Here is a 23943-nt window from a genome sequence, read left to right as displayed (position 1 = left end):
ATAAAAATGTAAGTTCTTGGCCTCAGTGAAGTAATCATTCTGTTTTTCAGACAGGAATAAAATTTATACTATTATGAATGGTGTTTTTTCCTTGCAAGAAGTTAAAATTGTTGTGTCCTGTGGCACAATTATTTTTGGCTGTCTGAAAGTTCAGTGACATTCTAATTAAGAAGAAAAACATAATACACACTATATCTAGAGGAAAGGAGTATTTTGAGTGCTAACAGTGGCCAGTCCTTATCTGTTTAGCAGAATTAGAACTCACCCAACGTAAAGAAGAATGGGACACCCCAAAATGCGGGCTATGATTAGAGGTTGAAGTCAGAGAATCCTAAATTAGAAGCTCAGCTTTTCTGCGTATTAGTTGAGTGAGTGACCTTAAAGTCACCTAATTTTCCTTAACCTCCATCTTCAAATCTCTGACATGGATACGAATGGAAATATTGACTCGAAGGATCATTGTGGGAAATAGATGATCTAATAGATATGAGGTGCCAAGGGCAATAAATGGGAATTATAATGTTATAATATAAACTCAACACTCTGCTTTTCATTCATGTATTATTCACAGCATAATTGATCACAAGAACATTTTTCAAAATGGTTGCAATCCATTCTGCTCAGGCCTTTATGTGTTGACATAAGTAACATACTATTTTAAAGTAGCCAAATGGTTCTTGAGAGGGAGACCTTTTAAGCATGGACAGACAGACAGGAAAAATAGATACCTTGTTTTTCCAGATGAGGCATTCCCATGGTTATTTTGGGGGTAACTGCTAATAGTTCTATTTTAGTCCTTTGTATAAATTAAAGATTTTTCTTTCCATTCTGGAATGTGAAGAAGAAAGTATTTAAGAAACATTTAAGTATTAAGAAAGAGGAAAGTATTTAAGAGAAAAAAAATCCACTGAACTTATAAATCCACTGAACGTAAAAATCCACTGAACTTATTTGCGTGTGTATTTTTGATATAGCTTAAAGTATTTGTTCATAACTAGATCAAAGATGTGTATATTCAAATGTATTTTTAAAAGAATTCCAGAAAGCAAATATACGTTATTTTTAATTGTCTAAAAATTTTCCACTATTTGAGTTTGTAACACCGAATAAAGCCAAGTGATGAAAAATAACTTCATGTCTCATAAAGGGAAAGAGGGCAATTTAATGAAGATGTGACTGGATTTCTTTTCTGCTTTCAATACGGTTCTTTCTCCCCCCTCTCCAAGGGCCTTTCTCACAATGACCTTTGTGAAAGAAAATCTCAGTGACATTGCCTGTGGACACCATCTGCTTCTGAGTCAGTCACAGGCTTTGCTTCAAGGCAAGAACACGCTTTGCTCCCAGTCACACCTGAGCTTCCTGCCTTCAGAGAGCCTCGCCCTCCTGCAAATGCAGCTCTGCCTCTAGAGTCAGATGGAAATATTTTAATGAGTTTCTTAAGGAAATGTTACTTAGGGCCCAGTTTCATTAATATATCCAAGGAGTTGTGGAGATGTTTTTGTTTTGTTTTTTAAAAAATAAGATGGTAAGATTTCAAACCGGGAAGCAATAAGTTTGATAAGGAAATACGAATATATTCAGCATATATTAAGAAATATACATGCTATTGAGTATTTTAAGCAGGATGATTTTGAAAAATTTTTTCTAAAAAAGCTATTACCTTGGTCTCAGTAAGCTGTGTGCCGTACTGTATAATAGTAATGACTGTCATGTCCCTTCATATGTAAAAATGGCACCACTGTGCTGTAACAGTAGACCTTTGGATGGAAGTAAATTCATCTACTCTTTCCTTTAGTCAGTCTAATAACCAACAAAGAGAGGAGACATTCGCATTCTGGAGGTGAGAAGGCAAAGTTGAAGGAAAGGTGGGGGTGCTTAGCAAGGAAAAGAGCAAAGCTGACTGACCTACCCAGGGCCTCATTAATATCATGCATCTTTATCTGAGCTAATTTATAAGTATTCTTTGCTCTCCTGGAAAAAAGTAAAAAAGAAAAGTACAGAAACCCAGGTATTCTCTTGGCTGTTACTTAATGTAGGGCCTCCCCCAGGCATTGCTTTTGATAACTCATAAATAGTCTTCAGCAACCATATTGAGTTATGAAATGACTTAGTAGAGCACATAATAAAAAACAAAAATGTCCAATTAAGATTCTCAAAAGAAGACTGCTTTATTTCTTTGAATTCGTAGTCCCACATATTTGTAAACCTCATATTATAAACTGTTGACTGGTGATTCTTTGTTTTGTTCTGACAGCTAGAGTTTTGACATGATGTCATATGACTGGCAGGGTTGTGTTCCTTCTAGAGATGGGAGCAGAAGGCCATTCCATGATAAAGATAATGAGGAGATTAACAAATTGGCTATTAATTCAGAATGTTATTTTGTGTAGCATTTGTATTTTGTTTGTCAAAAAATACTTGTTTTCCACAACTGGAAAAAGGCAATCAAGTCAGCAAATTAATTCAGCATACGTTTTATAAACTTGATACAGTATACATACATATAGACAAGCTAGAGTATATAGCATGAGATTCATGTATTCATTCAGGAAACATTTATTGAGTGTTTAGTATGTGCCAAACACTGTTTAAAGCATTGGAGTAAACCGAAGAACCTACTTCATGCAACTTATATTCCAATGGAGGAAAATAGACAATAAACATCCAAACAAATATAAATATAATATGCTCATTGGAGATAAGTACCTAGAAGATATATAAAGCATAGTAAGGGGGTAGAAAGGAACAGATAGTGATGCCATTTATTGTTCAGTTGGAGACTCAAGGGCCATGAAACTGAAAGAGCACAGCTGTCTGGAATGATGTCAATCTTCATAAAATTCTATAGATGATTAATTTTTATAATCTGGAAGACTGTAATGTCATTGAAAACTATTTTATGACTTTAGGTCTCTGATAAATAATTTTCAATATATATTACTTTGAGAGTGGACTATAAAATGGTTTTTTCATCAAATCTAATCAAAATATGACAGGGAAATGACAAGAAAAGATCATAACAGACTATTTCTCATTACATAAATGCAAAAATCTTACCCCAAATATTAGAAATCCTACTTCCATGATATATAAACAGGATAATGCCTATTGACCTAGCTGGGTTTATTTCAATGACGCATGATTTAAAAATTAAGTCATTATAACTTACCATATTTGCAGAATAAAAGAAATGTGATTGATGTTCCTCTCAATAAATACAGAAAAGAAATTTAATAAAATTCAACATTTCCTCAAAATTAAACTCCTGAGCTAGTAATAGGAAAGATTTTCCCAATCTGACAAGGTATTTCTGACCTACTTAATGATGAAATGCTCATTCTTACCCCACAAGAACAAGAGCAAGGCAAGGATGCCATTATAGCCACTTCTATTTGTCATTGTCCTGGAGGACCTATCCAGTGAATAGAATGGAAAGAAACAAATGTCAGGGGTTTAGGAAAAAGGTGACATGGCAGTTAGTGTATGAAGACAGGACAAAAGAATCTACAGAAAATTATTAGATTCATGGGTGAATCTAGCAAGTTCTCTGGATCTGAAGCCAATGTTTTTAAAAAAATGCATTTCTATGTAACATTGGAGTGGACTCGAAAAAATGGTCACTAAAGATACATAGATAGATTATAGGTAGGTAGATGATAGATAGATGATAAATGATACATAGACAGATGATAGATAAAACATGATATGTACAAGAATTTTGTTATGGGTTGAATTATATCTCATTTAAAAAACACAACATTGAACTCCTAACCCCCTAGTACTTCAGAATGTGACTGTATTTGAAAATAGGGTCTTTGCACTAGAATCAAAGTGGACTGATATCAGCAGCGTGGACCCAATCCCATATGACTAGTATACTTATAAAAAGGGGAACTCTAGACACAGAGACAGACATGTGCAGAGGAAAGACAATGTGAGTACACACAGGGACAGTTTGGCCATGTAAATGGAGGGATTGATGCATCTATAGGCCACGAATGCCAGAGACTGCCCACGAGCCACCAGAAACGAGAAGAGGCAAGGAAGGATTTCCGGAGAGATTTCAGAGGAGCATGGCCCTGCTGCTAGCATTCGGAACTGGGCGATAAATAGTTTCTGTTTTAAGCCATTCAGTTTTGGGCACTAGGAAACTAATACAGTACATGTCAATATTACTTGTTATAGCTAATATATTTGGAAATAACCCAAATATTCATCAATAGTAGCAAGGTGTTTTGTTTTTGTTAATGTAGTATGTTCACATTGGAGTAGATATATTCATACATGGAAATGGGAATAAAAAGAAAGAGACTACTGCTGCAACCACTGATTCAAAGAGATATATAATAGGTAGGGAGATATGATAAATCCACATGTAAAGTTATAAAAACAGTTAAACTAACCTCTTGTGTTAGAAGTCAGAATAACGATTATCTGTTTGGAAGAAAGAGATGAGTGATTGGAGAAGGTGTACAAGTAGGTCTTCTGTGGCACTGCTATTCCTGCAACAGTTAGAAACACTCATTTGAAGGCTAAGAGAAGTGTAGAAGCCAAATCTATAAGATGAACTACTTAGTGGTATCCTGAGAAACATAGTGTCATCGTTAAAATGCTGGTCTCTGCAGCCAGCCTACCAAAGTGTAAAAGCCCAGCCCTACCACTTGCTGCTTAAATATCGTTGGGTAACTTACATCTGAGTGTTTTGGTTTCTCACCTCTGAAATGGAGTAACATTATCTATCCTAGGGGATTGATATGGAAACTAAATAAATTAATGCTTTTAAAACACATAGAATAGTGCTTGAATATTTAACATGTTTTAATATATATTTTTAAATAAATATTTAATATATATTTATATATAACATGTATTTATTATGTATGCATTTATTACATATAGTATATATTTATTAAATAAATAATATCTTGGAAAACCAAAAAATTTGAACTGTGGAATTTTAAGATTTCACATTTAGAATTATTTTAGTTTTTTCCATTTATACTAAGTCTGTACAAACTAGTGAGTAGTACGTGGATGCATACACTAAAGCATTAAGCAGTACATATGCACAAATGTGTACATGATAGCACATTCTGAATCAATTAAATGCAGTTTAATAACTATTAGTAGTGCTTAAAATGTGATCTAACAGAAACTTGCAATTATTGTAAATTTAAAAAGTTAAAGATTATCTATAAAGAGACATTGATAACATACTGTCAAACCATAGTTGTCTTTCTAGCAATATGAAACTATACTGGAAAGCAGTTTCTAATTATCATTCATATGTTTAGATATCAACACATGATTTTACTTAATATGCCATTAAAAATATATGGCATGTAAGAAAAACCTGCTAGCATTGAAAAGTGACTAGCCTTATATATCTCCAAAACCTATGCAAATTAGTACCAAATTATATAAAATTATTTTTATAGGATTTGGGACAAAAGACTGCCTTCCCACAGCGTTGATTCTCAAGATTAGAATCATTATTTTATGCTGAACACTCATTTGTCTGCTTTCAAAAATAAAGTCCCATCATAGTCACTTTCCTCTGAACCATAATCTTGATGTATATTCATGAGTTCTAAGACCAAGGACTCAGCAGGACATCTCTTCAATTTCAAACCCAGTGGCTCTCTATTTGATCTCGCTCTATCCCAAGGGAAGTTTATCTGATGGCATTAATTTCATAAACCAAGAAAGTCCATAAAATTCACTGGCATTATCACCCCCCAAGAATAGGCCCATTAATCATTTTCTGCTGTTAGATCAATTTAGAAAATACTAAAAATTGGTTAACTGATTTTTCTGAGTTTTAGCAGTTAAAATTAAATAGAGCCCTAGCCTGTGTGGCTCACTTGGTTTAGCATCATCTCATGCACTGATAGGTCTCTGGTTTGATTCCTGGTCAGGGCACATTCCTGGGTTGTGGGCTCGATTCCCAGTAGGGGGCGTGCCAGAAGCAGATGATAAATGTTTCTTTCTGCCTTCCTCTTTCTCTAAAATCAATAGAAACATATTTTTTAAATAAATAAATAAAAATTAAATAGAAATAGTAGTTCAAATATGTTCTTTCTTCCTTTTCTTTTTATTAAGAAATAGATTTTAGTCTCAGCATCCTATCTTTAAACTGTAAATAATATATAGATATATTTCTAATCTAATGCACTTCTTGGAATGTTGTAAAGGTATGGATTTTAAAGTAGAGTGATGTCAGATTGTCTTAATAATTATATAATAGCTATTAAGTATTTTTTTCTTCTTTTTTTAGCATTAATATCTAAGTTGTAGATATCAATGTTAAAGCAGAAGGAACTGGAGAGGAATTGGGACTCTGTGAGTTGAGGTTGCACATGTCCTGTAATCTCTACAGCCCACACCTACTCTCCTGACTGCACAGTATCATGATCCATTCCACCCATGCTCAAGACTTTCCAGTGTTGCTTAAAAATATATTCAGTAGTCTTTCAGTTTTACTTTGTAAGATATAGAAGACTTTTTTCTGGGAGCTTATTTCGATTTAAAGAATGTCAAAAAGCATTGAGGAAATGTAAAATTAAAAATGAAGTGTGTACCTACTTTTCCAGGTAGCTTGATCAGTTTCATGTAGCTCTTGTAAGGGAGCATTCAGAGCCTCTGTCCTAAGGATTCATGATTCTACCTAGAAAATAGGCTCTTGGCTTTTGGCAGCTTGATATTTTGTTATCCTTTATACAGGTGGGAAAGAGCAGGCTGATTGAAGAGATTTATTATAATGTAGTTACAGCTCCTTGATCCTGTCCAATGGGGAAAGTGAAGAAGAATCTGCTAAAAATAGGTAAGCAGAATGCTGGATAAACAAATGAAGATACCCTTTCTTGTTTGGGTTTCTTTCCTAAAAGAGCCTGTGAGAACTTTTCTTTCTGAATAGAACCTGCTAATTAACTAGCACATGTGAAATGTATGTGCGTTTTGAAAATAAAAACTGGCATCTGTTTCATGTATGCCACATAAATAGAACTAAGACTTGGTGGCAAGACACATTCCTGTATATGAATTATTATTTCATAGCTGTTTATCCCTTCCAAGTTAGCTGAGAGGAAAACAATTAATATACAAACTCTGTCTCCTAAATTACTCCCTTTGAAATTGAAAGATGGGTTTTGGAGTTGAAGACATAAGAGAGCAGATGTAGAAACTGAGATTTTGGCAGCCTCTGTCAGAAACTAACGAGCTTTGGGAAAATCCAGCTGATACAGAGTTTGGGTGGATTACCGTCAAAACTATAGGATGTCTTATCACCGACGGTGTGAACTGGCTTCAAGGTGGCACATAGAAACTGACCAGAGGTAATCTTTCCAAATTACTTACAGAATTATTCAACATGACAAAAAAAACCCCACAACTATCCACTGTAGTATTATTCAGTATATCAAGAATTAACTCTTGATATATTAAATAATATATCAATATATAGTAATATATACGCTACACAGACTCTTTTGAAACAGGAGCAAAAGTTCACAGTACTTTAAACTCTTGGTGGCTGCCTTCCATGGTCCGTTAGTCAGCATAAAGCTAGAGGTGGCCTTGCATGGCGCCAAGCCTGTGGATAAAGTCTAGTTCAGGGGCTCTCAGGGGGAGCCCCGAGCCCCCAGCGAGGTGTGGGAAGAGCAGAGGGATGGTGTGAGCCCTGTCGGAGGCGACAGTGCAGCACCAGGGAAGCTCGGGTTCCTTTGCTCTGTAGTAAGAGCTCCCTTTTCGTGATGGATCCCTAGTGGTTTTGCTGTTCACGTCCTTGCTTTGCTTGGCTGTACACTAACTAGCTAATTTCAGTGTGTTCAATGCTTCAGCCTGTGTTTTAGTATGTTTCAGTGTGAAAGAATAATTACTGGGTGTTTGACTCTGCTGTTGCCACATATGTGGCTATAGGTTTGACAGGATATACGAATTTGCCGATCTTTATATGTTGATGCTGATAAGATGCTGTCATGGGACTTCAAGCCAGAATTTCATACGTCCACATTTTCCATTTACTCAGTCCCGTCGTGGCAATGTGTGTGTTTCGAAGGGTGTGAAATAAAAGTGCGGGTGGGAGATGTAAACTAAAGTGAACAGGAATCCCTATACCAGCGTGGTAGCCCCCAAGTATATCGGGCCTTTCCAGACCACCTCCGCACCCTCGCAATTCATGGGTCTAATTCAGTATTTCCCGTAAAATCTGACCTCACTGTAGGCTCTGCCTTTGGGTCCAGTAGATCCAGCTTGATGACTCACACCCTGCTGAACCTTCAGTAACTGCCCGTGACGCTGTAGGATAAAGCTAAACCTCTGACCATAGTCTAAAAGATCCTACACAGATTTACCCGGCCAACAAACACTCACTGTTGTCTAGGAAACACTCAAGTTTCCTTTCTCTTCTCTAAACTTTTCCAAGCTTCTCCTGTTTCAAAGCCTTTGCCGTGCTCTTCCCTCTGCTTGCTGAGCTCCACCTCACTATTCCTTTCTGTAACTGAAATACAGTCTTTATTTGGCAGCATCTAAGGAGTAGAGCTGTCAAATGTGAAGTGAGGCATGGTTAAAAAGAAAAGTGGCAATCACCTGCATTGATGATAGCATTTCAATTTGTTTGGAATGCTTTATGACACCTTGTCATATGCATGTAGGAAAGGTCTAAATGTCCTTCCCATTTTTTAATGAAAAAAGTGAAGGGATGTTAAATTATTTTCTATGTGGAACGTTAAAATTGCCAAAAGCAAATTTGGCCTGAATTTGACTAATTATATAAATTAATTTAGAAATCTCTATGAAGTACATTCTGTATTCTGAAATCTCCAGTGAGTTCTACTTAGGACCTTAAAGTCTATTTACAGAGGCCAATTATTCACAAGCTCAGATCTTGTAAATTCCTTCTTACAGTCCATAAACATTTATTGAGCAACTACTATGTTAAAAGCTAGCATACCACATTTCCAATTATTATGTAGATTCTAAAGAAACATGACCAAAAGGAACCCACTGGGAAAAATCTGTGAAGATATTTCTCTTTCTTTCAAACACTACCAGAGAATGTATTACTCATTACTGTGCTAGGCACTAAGAATATAGAGCCCCTCATTTAAGAAGTTCGCACTCTACTCGGCAGGCCCGGGGGCTGAAAGCCTTGGCAGAAGTGCTGGTCCCAGGGAGGCAGCGACTACCAGCAACTACAGTCGGGGGAAGGAGGTGCTGGGCGCCCTGGCCCTCTGAAGCTGCACACTGCGGCCTCAGCTCAGCTCCAAATGAACTCCATGCCTGGCACTGCCAGCCTCATCGTGGACACTGACAGTGAGTTGCTCATCTCCTTTGATGAACTCTGGGAAAAGCGCTTGGTCCTGCTTCGAGATGGAATGACATAGCATTTTTGAGGAGCATTGATCAATTTGCTAATTTATGCTACATCAGACTGTGGAGCATATTCAGGTGGGCAAAAAAATACGATGATATTCCTCAAGAGATTTTTGTGACCGGCGGAGAAAATGTGGTTCTACTGGGAGAAATAGACTTGGAAAAAGAGAGTGACACACCCCTCCAGCTAGTGCCCATTGGAGAAATCCTAGGAGAACAAATCCTAGGACAGCAGACCGAACTGGAAGCCCAGAAGCTGCAAAGTCAGGCTCTTAAAAGATCCAGGCCTCTCCATTCCTCAAGGTCTCTCCACTTCTCCGGCAGATCTTCCTGATGAGTATTAACTCTTTTGCTCAGAGGCTATGCTCTTGGGGATAAGGGCTGTACTGAATGAAAGTGACATTCCGGTCACCTTACACATTTGACTGGAGAGTGTAGAATTCTGAAAAGTTCATTTTCTTTTAATCCTTTCACATATGCAACGTGAAGAAATCACGTGGCTCTTTTCCTTTTTAATAACAAAATCATTGCTTAAAAAAAGAGTGGAAGGGCTCCTTCCATACATCACTATGGAGCCACCAGCTACTTCTCTGTATTGCTCTTCTCATTCCAAATTAGAGTTTATAGGGAAAAGTCTCCATTTGCTTGTAAATAAAATATGAATCTCAAAAAAAGTTCATATTCTTTGGTAGAAATAGGCTTTAAAAAGTTTAATATGTTATTATCATAAGTACAATAAACATGTTAAATGTATACAAGTCAGTTGATAGTGAGAGGTGGCAGTGTGTCATTAAGGCGGTTCTCCTGGAGTCTCTCATAGTATTTGAGTTTTGAAAAGAGAAGGAACATGTATTATGAACATAGAGGGTTTGAGTCTCGATCAGGGCACAAGCCCGGGTTTCAGGCTCGATCCCCAGCAGGGGGTGTGCAAGAAGCAGCCAATCAATGACTTTCTCTCATCATTGATGTTTCTGTCCCTCACCCCCTCTCCCTTCCTCTCTCTGAAATCAATAAAAATACACTTTTTTAAAAATAGAGAGAAGGAAGGGAATACATGAGTGAACCAGGACTCAGGGAGAAGTTTGTAGGTGATTTAGAAGGAGTATTGTTGTATGTGAGGAAAATAAATAACGACAGAAAGGTGGGAGTTTTAAAAGTATTTTTCTTCTTAGACTATTATTCATCTTTATGGGTTCGAGAACATAACTATCCCAAAGTAATGTAGAGTAAAGTAATGGGTCCCCAATCCATCATTTTGAGTTCTGGGACTAAACCATATAGGACACAGAAAAGTAAGTAGACATTCACTGGGAAGACAGAGAGAGATACATCCCAATAGAGGAAACCGGAATGGACAAAGGTATAAACACATGAAATAGTACAGGTTCTTGAGCTGACTCTAAAATGCTTGGTACTGAATATTGTGCAGAGGGAAAGGGAATATATCAGAATAGAGATGTTAGTATATGAAGCTTTGTCCATGGGATGTACAACTGGAATATGGAAATTTTCTAATCAGTCAATTGGTTCATATTTCAATAACTGTTTTGAGTTACTGTTTGCATTAAATTACCAAACTGGACAGCTAATTGATTTCATTTCTTAATTGACACAATTTGATTACTCATTGCTTATACAGTACAGTCACTTGTAGAAAAATGCTGACATGAAATTAGACTAGATTGATCTGTCTAGATCATTTGCAGTATCTTTTGGCATTGTCTATCTTTTCCCCTTGTGTTTCAACTTTATTTATTTTATAGTTATAGTTATAGTCTAGCAAAATTGTGTTGATATAAGCATCACTTCATCTCTATGAAAGTTACTGTATTGTCTCTGGGCTGTGTTGTCACTGTCCTATGGCCAAAGGTGGATTTTAGGCGAAATTAATCAAGACTAAGCTTAGGGCCTATCACTTACATGGGCCCATTCCATATGAATCTAATTTTTGACTTGTAATCTTGTCTTATTTTCTTAAATAGAGATCCCAAAGTTGTGTAATATTCGGGCCTCATAAAAGCCGGATCTACCCTGCAGTTATCTCAGATGCAAATTATGTGGCACAAGTTGAAATAGCTACCAACAGTACTTTAATCAGTTCTTGAAGCTACGTCATAGGGTCTTATTATTACTATTTGGTAGACTCCTAAAATTCGATGTGATTCTGACCAAGATGTTAAAATGCAAATTATTTATTGCGAGTTTGCTCTCCAAAAAGAAGTACATAAATGTGATTATAAAGTGACTCTAAAATTTTTGAATTTCCAATTCACATATAATTACTAAATGATTGAAGATTTTATCTCCTCATAATAACAAATAAAGATGTATGCTGTGCATTATAAATATCACATCGGATTTTATATATCTTCTTACTAAACAGCTGTATTATTTTGCTGGGGCTACCATAGTAAAGTACCTCAAGTCGATGACTCAAACAGAAATGTGTTGTATCGCAGCTCCGGGGACTAGAAGTCTGAGAGGTGGCAGGGTTGGTTCCTTCTGAGTGCTTTTAAGGATAATCTGTTCCATGCCTGTCTTCTAGCTTCTGGGGGTTCGCTGGCACCTCTGTTGTTCCTTGGCTTTTGCGGCATCACCCTGATCTCTGCCACCATCTTCACATGGCGTTCTCCCAGAGTGTGTGTCCAAATTTCCCCATTTTACAAGCACACCAGTTATATTGGATTAAGGGCCCACCTACTACACTGTGGCCTCCTCTTAACTACTTACATGAACAACCTTATTTCCAAAAAAAGTCACATTCTGAGGTACTGGCAGTTAGGACTTCAGCATATGAATTTGGGGGAAACTCAGTTCCCCCCATAACAACTAATGAGAGTAAACGGATAGGAAGGGACCTTATGACACGCATGCACTTGCCTTGCTTCTGTTGTGGACAGAGCTTAGGATTCACGTTAGCAGCTCTAGGTATTTATCTTGAGTAGGCACAGCCAGGGTTAGAGAGCTAAAAGTTCTGAGCACTTTTTAATGTCAGTGGACATAGATACAAGTACTTACTATTGTTATGGTCTGGAGTTCAGAAAACGTAATATCTTGCCCACTAGGTTGTGGCCTCAAGTCATATTTCAGTTCTGGGGCCTGCAGCTTTACACAAAGAACTGATGTTGACAGATATGAAACATAATGCTCCGTGTCCTACTAAACCATGACAGCTTTGGGGGTTTCTCCTTTAAAGGGGGAATGCTGTTGACAGTTTTTAGTTTCTGTCAACTGTTTTAGGGTCTTTGTATCTTATGCAGCTGTTTTAGGGTCTTGCATTCTATGCAAAAGTCTACTCCCTCATTTAAAAATATAGGTACCCCATTTAAAACAAAATGAAAAATTCCTTCATCTATACCTTTCACTAAGATAATTCGGCTTCCTTAACTATTTGAGCAAAGTTAAGCAATTTATTTCATCACCTACAATCTATATTTAATTTTAATTGATGAAATGAAGTCATTTAATCATTTTTAAAGAAGGAAATTAAGGAAGAAGAGGCAAAGAAGAAAGAGAAAAAAGAGATGAGATGACCAAATGTGGGGGGGAAAAAAGAAGGAAAGACTTTCTTCTGGATTTTCAGAAAGCCTCTCTTAACTAAGTGGTGTCGTTGCGTAAATAATTCTGTCTGCAGAAGATAAAAGGAGCTGATTGGCCAATTACTTTCAAACTGTTTGATCAAATCCATGTTTTCTTTAATTATTCAAGCTTCAGGAGTCATCAAAGCATCCTAATGCACAACTCAAAGGAGAAGCGAAAGCCAAGACACTGGCAAATGCTTTTTATGTTTCAGAATTCTCCTGCTTATGAGCATATGCGATTCTGAATGTTGGGCTGATTTAAACCTTGTAACACGGGTGTTAGGCTGGAGAGGAGGAACACACGAGGCCAGATGAGCAGGTAACAGCAATTTTATTAAGGCATCTGACTACAGATGGGCTGAGCTCCAGTGGCATCAGCCCGAAGTGACTGGCGAGCAAGTCTCTATAGGGTGTAGGGAGGGAACTTTTCGGTGGGCTCGAGACTTTTCTGCGTGGGGGTGGAGGGTTACCAAGCATAACAAACAGGATGTTGTTTGAGTTCATCTTAAAGTTGCTTTCGGATCAGGGGAGGGGTGAGCCCTCAGGAACATTAAGTTTTTGTCCAAACCCAACAGTGGGAAGGAGGTTGACAGTGTAGACTTTTGGGGAAGGGGAAAGAAGAACATAAATTAAAGGCACTTAAAAGGTCATGTTAGCAAGTAGAGCTAGAGGTGCGGGATGAAATGACACTCTGTGACTCATTCTCAACTTGTCCCTGTTGTGCCCTCACCAGACCCGGCTGCACGTTTGTTGCATCGGGCCGAGGAGTGATTGACCATATACAATAATAGTACTTGTGTCTTTAAACAAAAACTAGCCGCAATAACAGTTTAAAGATCAGAAGAATGAACTGAGATTATTCAACAAGAAAATGAGGAAAGACGATGCTGGGAGATGTAATAATGTGAAAGCGAGTTCCAAAGAAACGTTTTTCGAAGTCTGTAACGTATTACTTTAGTTTTAGCCCAATTGTAAGTTGTCAGACCGTTTTATGGGCACTATAATGTCAGTGGAAGTGCATGTCTAACAAAATGATGGAGCGCATTACCAATTCTTTGATGACCACTGCAGAGAAACAATTAGACCCATTTGTCAATGTACCCTGGTGTCTAACAGTTTTAAAAAATAGATGGTTGTGGAAATGATTCAACATTTTAAGGATATTTCTCCTCTTACGCATTCCACTGAGTTATCAGTTTTTTGCTCACCCATGCCTTTTCATTAAGCTGATTGGAAAGTTAACAGTAAAAACACATTTTGCATGAAGAAATAGAAGATACTAGTAGCAGTTAGAAGGTCTGTTTAATGTTTTAAACAATTGATATTGTTATATATTTTAGGTATTGTGTAGGTTGGCCCAGGACATTAACATAGAATACTGTATACAGAATAGAGCTTCAAAATACGAAAATCTGCTTTGTAATAAAATAGTTTAGAGGTCTGAGTTAATACTATTCATGCCATCGTAAAGAATTCCTTTACAATGGATGCATTTAGCAAGCTCTTTAAAAGCATAGCTTTAGATATTGTTATAGTATCATATTTATGCAAAGGGGTTTGCTTTACCAATTTTAACTTCAACCTTCATTGACTGATCTCTTTTTAATCCTTTATAATCCTAAACACCACTACACTTCACCTTTTGAACTCATTTAACATGTATTAAAATGGGTAAGGAACAAAAACTGAAGGGAAAAAGGAGAGCAAGTGGGTTTTTTCCTAAAGGAGGAACCGTGGTTGACCCTTGAACAACATGCGTTTGATCTGTGCCAATCCACATAGATGTGGATTTTTTTTCTTCAGTAAATACCTGTACTGTTTTTGATTAGAGGTTGGGAGTATGCAGATGCTAAGGGCCACCTGTATGCGTTGATCTACGCTGTTTTATAAAGGGGACTTGAGCACCCATGGATTTTGTTATCCACAGGGGCTTCTGGAGCCAATTCCTCTGCAGATACCTAGGGACAACTTAAGTTTTGGGGAAGTCAAAAGTTACATGTGGATTTTTGAGTGGGGGATGCACCCCTAATCCCCACCCCACTTTGTTCAAGGGTCAACTGTGCTAGTTTGCTCTGTCCCTTCCTTCATTTGTTAGAGGACTGAACCAGGTGATCTATGAAGCCCTCCTCCTCAGATACAAAATGCTGTGATTTAAGTGAGAGCACTAAAATAAAAAATGACAAATAAGAGCAAATGGTAGTGTGAACTTTCCAAAATCACTTAAAATATTAAAAAAACAACTTTTTAAATTAAGATTCAGCCTCGCAGTGTTTCGGATTGTGCCTTTTTAAATCCCAGGTATGCTACTTACCGGCTCTGGGACCTTGGGCAGATCCTTTAACTCCTATAAACCACAATTTCTTACTCTGTTAAAATAAGAATGACAATATTACTTATCGTATAAAGAGGAGAGGATTAAATGAGGTGGTAGAGTGACAGTTTAATACCAGCTAAGCAATTAATAATGTTAGCATTTATTATTATTCAGATGTATATTGGCAATGGTTAATTTATTTTTAATTACTCATTCAAAAATATCCATGTGTATTTTATGCCAGCCATTGCACTAACTGCTGGGGATGCAGTAGTTACACAGCACTCAAGCTAGAGTAACCCTTTGGGCTCCCTGATTCTCAACCCTCTTTTGTTGCTCAGCCGTGGTCTCGAGAGTATCTGTTATTTCCTCCATACCTTATGAGAGCCGAAGAAGTTTGGGTACCATAAGGTGTCTGCCTCAGCCTTCTCTTTACCTAGATGTGCTTGGCTGACATTTCTACCTACTGCAGCTGACAATTTGATGAAGGGTCACCAGCAAGGAACTATTCAAGTCCCAGAGTAGATGTGGGGTTAGTCAGCAGTGCAGGAGTTACTGAATACTTTGGGGAGTTGCTGTCACCCAACTCTCCTGAGTTTTGATCCCCAAGTAGGTTCAGGGAATAGGGCGGCCCATGCTACCTACACTCTTTTTGTTCCCCTTTCCCTTTGTCTTCTTTTGTAGTCCAGAAAGGATTTTTATTTTTATCACCTCTAGGTTTCCTAGGAAAACTGCTCCTATAGCATCACATATTTTTCCCCACCCTTTCCATGACCTAAACTCTTTTCTCCAAGTCCTCAAGGATTTGGCTCTTGATATTTAAATACTAGCTTTTGGATTTTTTTTTTTCCCCCTCTTAAACTGCTGGTACTTGCAATTCAAAGCCATCCTTTTAAAGACTATTGTCTGAGCTGTTGGGGTATAAAGGTCAAATTAGCTGTTCAAAGGCCAAAAATGTGATTCTTTGTTCTCTCTGAATCAACCATACCCTGAGGCAAAGAGAAAATTCTCTTTGCTACTTAGATATAGTAGTAGAAAATCAGAAAGAAAATGAATGGAAAAAAATTAGCGCTTAGCAAAATACCCTATTACAGAAGGAAACCCACAGTGACAGGTGTACTGTATAGTTATCTGTGTGTGCCTGTCTCCATAAGTCAAAAGAAAAACAAAACAAAAACCTGTCTTTGTATTCAACTTAAATAAGTCTCCAATTAAAACAATTAATGTTCAGATGTTCTTGCTATAATAGAACTATAGATGTTGTTATGACTGAATTTCTTTTAAAACCTCTTTTAGCATGAGCATGCTGTCTTGGTCAAACCCTGCTAGCTATAAACCTCATTGATTCATTTATTGAATGCCTACTATATGATAGGGAGTAGGAATAAATAAGAGAAAAGGAACGGCAGGCACTTCCTTAATCTACTGAATGCTGAGAATCCCTCAGTCACCAAGTGAACATCAAAAATCCTCAAGTTTACACCCCACAGAGCAGAACCTCCCAAACCCTATGTTTCCAAGAAGGTCACAGCCACACGTGGAATCTTAATCTGTTTTATGCAGTGGTAGAGCCGTGTTTTTGGTATTTTCTACCTCCTCCACTAGAGGGAGCACTCTGTTAGATCCCCAAAGAGTTAACTCATGATACACAATTTTAAAGCTGAGTTCTATAAAAGGCTCTGTTAAATGAATAATATACAGAAAGCAATGTGTTTTTTAAATAATTAAAACACTTCCCACCTAATAGCTTGTCATTTCCCAAGATGCTACTGGTTTTTAGAAGACTAGAATATTCATCTGTTTAAATAATTCAAATTTGGCATATTTTCTTTCTTCTTGCGTTTAAAATGGATGCAACGTAAAGCCATTTCTCTTTGCAGTTCTTTGCTAATAATCTCATAATTGGATTCTAATATTACTAAGCTCAAATTAAAAATACATCAAAATCTGAAGAGATGAATGTTATTTTGCAGCTACACAGGGGAACTTTCAAAGCTTCATTAGGACTAGGCTTTTTTTCAAACAATGACATTTATTGTGAGCCTCCTTTATTCTTACAGTACATGATCTAATGGGAAGTCAGTATGAATTAAAAATGGTCATGAGATTGAAATAAATTATCTCCTTCAGGACACCAGAGTTTTATCTCTTAGATACTAAATCTCTACAAATGCAAAATTTGAAATATACATTTTTGACAATTTTTTAGGCCAGTGTTTTTGGAATTTGTATGCCATGTAGTCTTTTTAAGGGAAAAACAAAAACAAGGAGAAAAATCTTTTTGAACTTCTACATTAATTCATTTTAATTACCATTACTTAAAATTACTTAAAATGTGCAAACAAAACCAGGCATAAAAGCTTTATGTGTATACCTCTTACAAAATATAATTACAAATAAAATTCAAAAAAAGATCTACAAATATGAGAAATTCAATTTTATAATATTGGTTTTTAATGTAACAGGAGATAGATATATTTTGAAATAAAATATCTGTTCACCATGTGAATATGGCCGTGTCTTGCTATACACAGATTCTTGTATCCTTTTTGGGAATAGAATGTGAAGTGACAGTTCTAATGTTTCAATTGTGGAAATCCCTTGTGCGCTGTCATCATTAGTCTTTTTCTATCTTTGTTCTTATTAATACTTCTTGTTGCCAAAATGATTGTATCTACAAGAATGAACACTAGGTTGATACGAGAGTATGTGGTTATAAGATAGTGGTCTAGATGGCCCAAAAAATCACTTGGATTATTTACTACATTATTATGAGAAATCAAAACAAAGATACAAAATTACATTATTATAGGATAATTTTTATTTATTTATTTTTATTATTATTTAAAATATATCTTTATTGGTTTCAGAGAGAGGAAGGGAGAGAGAGAGAAACATCAATGATGAGAGAGTCATTGATCGGCTGCCTCCTGCACGCCCCTGACTGGGGATCGAGCCCGCAACCCGGGCATGTGCCCCGACTGGGAATCGAACTGCGATCTCCAGGATCCTAAGTTGATGCTCAACCCCTGAGCCATGCCCGGCTGGGCCAGGATAATTTTTAAAAGGGAAAATTCAAGAGTGTTGTACAAATATAAAAAAAAAATCAAAAAATGTATTTAACTTGGTTGTTAATGAGGAAACTAATAAGATATTATTAGTTGGTTCAATAGAGAATTTAAAATACCACACATACATAGTTGAATCAGGAATGTTGAAGTGAATCTACAGATAGATGCAAAATTGGCTTTTTCCCCCACCTGGGGTTGGAATGGGGAGAGAGAAATTTTTCCTCCACCAGAAGAAATTTGCTTGTCTTTGAATTAGTATCATTTTAACTGCTATCAGTTATCTATAATTTACAGCTTTGCAAAATAGCTCAAATCACCCTCTAAAGAATCACATAATCAAAAAGGGCGTGCTAGGTAATGCCTTTTTCCCATTAAAGATATGCAGTTCATTTTAAAGTCTCACAATTTGTCCTTCCAGTGTATTTAAGAGGAATATACAGACGCCATAGAACCTGTCTGTGATCTCTGTGAAAACCTTGGAGATCTCCTCAGCTCAGCTGTCACTCTTGAGAGCTGACCTCTAGCTACAAATACATGCTCCATATGAGCCTTTGGTCTTAGAGGAATATGTAGCTCTTCCCTCAAATAAATGCCATGCAACCTGTTTGGATGAGTTGGATGACTTCTAAGGGAATAAGAACTGTGATAACTAATCCCAGATCTTTTACACATGAAAATTTTGCTCAAGGGCAGAGAGTTTTAATGATAAGCCAGATCTTCTCTAGGGATGATTGAGCTTCCCAGCTTCTCCCCTCTCCCCTGCCCCAGGAGTAGGGCAGTTACCACATACCAGGTACTGCACTGAGTATTTTACATATATTGTTTTATTAAATATCACAGTAACACTATGGGTATGTGTGTTTTATGGGTGAGAAAAATTCTGCCTGAACTAGCCACATGGTAACTATTAAATAAAAGGTTATTGAATGACAAATAGGGCAAAACCAAGTGCGTAAGTATTTAATAAATTCTGCAACTAATAATCAGGACAGTAAGTATCTTGAAGACTGGTTTAGATGACACATATCCCAAAGTTAGATACTTAGATATATATGAAACACATCCTAGTCTTTCATACCTCATCTGGAAAATTGAGTCTACAAGTTACTTTTTTTTTTTTGGAAGATTTTTAGAATTGATTTTTAGAGAGAGAGGGAGAGGAAGAGAGAGAGGGAGACATCAATGTGTGAGAGCGAAACATCGATCAGCTGCCTCCTGCACATGCCCTACCAGGGATCAAGCCTACAACCCAGGGATGTGCCCTGACTGGGAATCAAACTGGCAGCCTTTCTGTGCACAGGATGACACCCAACCAACTGAGCCACACGGGCCGGGCCAGCCTACATTTTTTTCATAGCCTGATGTATACATCTATATAGTATTCGCCAAATGCTATGGAATTCTTTTTATGTGCTTATGTCTCCTTATCTTTGTTGGCTATGCTATGAGTTACTTTAGAGGAAGGGCAATGTTTTTTGTGTATGTCCGTTGTGCCTTGCACAGTGACTGGCCCACACTAAGAGCTAAATATATACTTTTGAACTTATCTCAAGTATGCATATTTGGTAAAGCTGATTCCTAAAACTGAACCTTTGGAGAAATTCAATCCTAAATCAATAGTTGCAAAGATTTTATTTTCTCTTTCAAAATGTCTCAGTGCTATTAGATAGATTTTAGTGTTTAATAAATTTATTAACTTTGTAGCTACTTAAAATGTGCTCTAGGGACACAGGGGAAAGGCTTGTGTTATCAGTGGATACAGGCCTGCAGAGGGAATGTCAAGATGTGAAGTCTTTGAGAGTTAGCAGGGAAGGAGGTTGTGACAATGTAAAAACTGTTAGAAATCATCTAGAATTTTACACCACAATTATATATTCAGTGGATTGAGAGCAAAAAGTCTTAAGTACCAGTACTTACTAGGTTCTTCAAATCTCACAAACTCAGCACCTCATTTTTCCTTAAAGTATTTCTTAAAATACCAGTGAGTTTCAAAGAATGATTAAGGAACTGGGAACACAGAGCTAATATTCACATTGACAGAAAGAAAAAATAGAAACCAAAACTGAAGTGAGATTGGGAGAATAAAAATTGGAAAAGTGGAAGGAAAAATTGCACTAAAATGCCAGGAGAATGTTCCATTGTGTTAACTATTATAATTATCAACTATTTGATTGGAGAATAAAAATAAAACATAGGATTTTAAAAGAAAGTATTACGTGGTCAAGATAGATGGATGGATTTCTTAAATATCAAATATGTTAAGCCTATACAGACGGGAACCATAATTCCTAATCAGCAATAGAGGATTTCTTTTGAATTTATCACTGACTAGAGTAAGAAAATACTCTAGTCAGGGATAAAATGACTTTAGTGTCATTCTACAGTTTGGATTGCAATCTGACAATATTTTCTGTGGTCATATGGAATGGTTCACGTATGTGAGTTATCTAGAGTCCCAGGTACTTTAGAGTTTTAGTGACCATTTTCTGTCCTGCCAGTAAAATACAACCCAAACCCTAAGTTGTCTGATTAGAGACTGGGAAGGACAGCAGAGATCAGTAAGAGGTAGGGTTGTGGGTGTTTGATTAAATACAAGGCATTCATAGACCCATTGTGGCCTTCATGTAAAGTAAGCATCTCATTCCAAATCTAATTTTTAAACCACTCACTATTTCTAACATGTTTTCTCTTAGAGCAGTCTTTTAAAAAGCATGTTGATTTCCTGCTAGAGAGTTTCACAAAATGAAATAAATATGGCTCACGCTTTTGTTTTGTTTTTTGTTGTTTTTGCTTTTTACTTAACATTCCTTTATTTTTTAAACTTTATAAGTGACCCCTCCCATTTTGGAAAGAATTTTAGGCAAATAAGTTAGAAAGCCAGAAAAAGGGACACTATGTTTTTTTGATAACAGCTACTCTGAAAAATTTTTGTGTGCTTTAAAAATCAGATTTCCCACAGAGCGACTTCATTTAAAAGTGTGTGGGGTGTGTGCCTGTGTGTGACGGAGTTGTATTTACCTGAAAGCATGTTATATTGGAATGCTGGTCTATTTTGTAGTTATACTTTGTATATCAATCACTGCACCTGTCACAAGCTTGGATTTATTGTGATTATGCATAATGCTTGTTGTTGGGAGAGCCTGCAAATCCCTCATTGGCAGCAAAGTCACCAGAAGTAGATGCACCTGTTTTCCCAGTTTGGATTTGCTTATGGGAAAGAGGGTCATATAACACCATGTTATCTTCATGGACAGCTGTATATATAAGCTTCCTAGGGTGTAGATGACCTAAATTTTGTTAAAACACACACACACAAACTTCAGTATCCCAATGAAATTTGACAGAATTATTCTAATGTTTTGATTCAGTGAATTTAGAGGATATATAAGCTTGGCTTAATAGAAAAACATTATTCAGTTTGCCTTGGTCTGATCACTCTAACAGCTTTTAATGACTCAGTGAACTCCAATATTTTCAGCTCAGATTAGCTTGGGGTTTAGCATAAAATAGTTCACTCTGTTTTGATGCAAGCCCTTAGTTAAAACAGGAACCTTCTCTCAGTGCTGCAGCCTTAACTCTGGGTTTTTGTCCATTTTAGTTGTCTACTTTCCACCAATAGAATCTAAGTTCACAATAGGGGCTATGTCTGTTTTGCTAACATTTTCTCTAGCACACTGCCACTGTGTTAACTCTGGCTATATTTGTGCTTAACAAATCTTTGGTAAGTGGGTGCATGAGTGAAAGAAAAAGAATTGTTTTTCACTGCCCAGAGGGAGGTAAAGTTTCCTTCTTAAAATCATTCAAAATTATTCCAAAACTGAGAAGTCTCTTTGTGTCCCTTTTATTGAGGTATAATTTACTTACAAAAAAGGGTAGATTTAATGGCACAGTTCCAGAGTCTTTTTAAGTGCATGTACCCATGTAACTACTATTTCAGTCAAGATATACAATTTTTCTGTTATTCCAAAAAGTACCCTTATGCTACTTTCCAGTTAGACTGTCACAACCGCTGTTCAATTATCATCCTAGCCTTTTTTTCCCTTTTCCAGAATTTCATATAGATTTAACCATAAAATATGCACTTTTTGTGTCTGAATTATTTCACTTAACTTTAATGTTTTTAGATTCACCCACATCATCCCCATTGATATTTAATAGTATTAATGAGAGTCAGGAAAATACCCATGTTAAAAATATTAAGATTAATAAGGAAAGAATATTATTTTGAAAACTATCGTATGCCTCTCCTTGAAAGCTTTATTGGTCCCACCTTCCCCAATCTTCACTCACTTGCTCTTAAAAATTCCAAAGATACATAGAATAAGATTCTCAGAAGTAGTCAGAGTTCAGAAGTACCATCCAATTTATATAATTGGACTACAAGCCCCCCATAGGCAGGTTATTTGATAAACTGGGCCTATCCCGGGGACAGGGCCCAGGCTTCCTGATGCCTCTGATAAGCCTCTGCCAGTTCCCTATCCTCCAGGCAGTTCTGTGCGTCAACATGCAAAACTGTTTGCAGAGGTGAAGAAAGAGCTCTCCATTAGATATTTCCACTACTAAAAGTCTTCTTTTAAAATACATTTTCAGCAGCACATAATTCTTTGGGGTGTAGAGGGTGGTATTTGGGTAGAATTGCAAGGGAGGTTTGCAAAGAATAGTAGCCAGTTTGCAGGCAGTGGGGAGAGGCTTGCCAAGAAAAGCCCGTAGAAAATGGATTCATTGAATTAGAGCAGTTGATGATCGACTCCCAAAGCCAACTTATTTTCTTTGGTAGTTCCAAGAAAGAATGCCTAAACCTTTGTGGCGATGGAAGGCTGTCTTATAGAACGTGCTGGCAGTGCTCACTTTTTCAGTGGCTCAGGCCATACTATTATAGACTTGATGGGAGTACTTCGGGCTCCAGGAGGGATTTTTAAGTTTAAAAAAAAAATTGGCATTAGAGGTTAGGGACCAAAATGTGTTAGTTTATTTCATAGTAGAGGAAAGCAATAAAACTGTCTTAGTGAAGCCACAGACAGGATTGCATAAGCCTAACAACTTTCAACTTCTCTTGCAGAAGCATTTGTTATTATTATGAGATAAAGAATAAAATTGTGATCTAGAGAAAGTAAGTAAAAAATCATGGAAAATAGTAAATATGACATTATAACAGGTAATGTCACCATTCATTCAAAGATGGATAAGCAGAAATTATAGATGATTTAAAGAAAGAAAATTCTTTTTTTAAATTAAGTGTTCAAATGATTATTTTTTTCAAGATAGAATGATGCAAGATATGTGGAAATTTCATGAAATGGTAAAAATAAAATCTGAATAGCTTGCAGCAGAGTTTAATGTTAGTTGAAGCACGCCAAGAAATTTATTTACATATTTTTATTTCCTCTTAGACCTGGTAGAGACCTTTCGGGAGCTGCTGAGTCCTGGAGCGGAGGGATTGTGTGAAGACACAGACGCTTTACCCTGAGACGAGTACAGAAGTTTTCATTATAAGGTAACAGCCAGTTCCTACTTTTGGTTTTGTACACTGAAAATTAACAAAACTGCCAAGGCTGGGCGGCTCAGTTGGTTGGAGCATTGTCCCATACACCAAAAGGTTGTGGGT

The 23943-nt window shown here is 36.8% G+C and overlaps 1 protein-coding gene across 2 annotated transcripts in view; it reads left to right on the top strand.

Annotated features, from left to right (window-relative positions):
* B3GALT1 (beta-1,3-galactosyltransferase 1) overlaps positions 1-23943 on the top strand; it is a 448865-nt gene that overhangs the window by 139948 nt on the left and 284974 nt on the right. For both annotated transcript variants that reach the window (XM_081142115.1, XM_081142112.1), the window contains exon 2: positions 23729-23832. The gene's annotated coding sequence lies outside the window, so the exon portion shown is untranslated. The remainder of the gene's footprint in view (positions 1-23728; positions 23833-23943) is intronic.

Source organism: Miniopterus schreibersii (assembly GCF_964146895.1).
Source record: "Miniopterus schreibersii genome assembly, chromosome: 7".
In the NCBI taxonomy this organism is placed as follows: Eukaryota; Metazoa; Chordata; class Mammalia; order Chiroptera; family Miniopteridae; genus Miniopterus; species Miniopterus schreibersii.
This window is presented reverse-complemented; position numbering and strand designations above follow the sequence as displayed.